The sequence below is a fragment of the Thamnophis elegans genome, chromosome 1 (assembly GCF_009769535.1).
Source record: "Thamnophis elegans isolate rThaEle1 chromosome 1, rThaEle1.pri, whole genome shotgun sequence".
Classification (NCBI taxonomy): domain Eukaryota; kingdom Metazoa; phylum Chordata; class Lepidosauria; order Squamata; family Colubridae; genus Thamnophis; species Thamnophis elegans.
The window spans coordinates 109,177,849-109,178,607 of record NC_045541.1 but is presented as its reverse complement, the minus strand read 5'-3'; positions in this window follow the sequence as shown (position 1 = coordinate 109,178,607).

Genomic DNA, 759 nt, shown 5'->3' with positions numbered 1-759 from the left:
GTTAATGTTGAACCAGAATGAAGAAACAGGAAGCTGGGTCATAATGTGTCAGAGATGAAAATGCCAAGGAAACCCCTCCTGGCTTCTTCTCTCTCTACCTTCGATGCACTTTTGCTTTCTCTAAACTTATTGACACATGCAATCAATAAATAAGAAAGACCCCAGGAACACATTTAGTGAACTCATGACACCAAATATAAGTGGAGGACTGATCTTGTACGTCATGAAATTAACACAAAGGCTCTTGAAAGCAAAAGACATCTGACTCTCCTGGTTTAAAATAGGAATATGAAAAGGCAATGAACCTTTAGTGCCTACTGTATGAACATAAAAGTCAAAGCCATGTGAAATTTTTAAAGTTTTTTATTTATTTATGTTACATAATAAAAATTCTTTTGTGAACAGTGTTGTCCGAATTCCCACTTTAACATTCCCACCAAAAGACATAATTCATTTTACATTATATTTCTATTATTTCCAATATTAGCCGTATCATTTTTCTTTTCCTATTTTCCAATTTCTAGTTTTTAACATGTACAAACAATATAATTTTTCTTTCTCTTTGAAAATAAACAATTTATCATTTCTTTTCCATCTATTTTTCCATTAACAATATGAATCTTCAAGTTTCAAATTTCAAGTTTTATATAATCAACATAATTATTTAATAGTCTTAAGGTTCTTAATATAATTCCCACACATTCTAATTAAAACATATTTTACCTTGTTAACAATATTTCTTTCTAATGGATCATATCA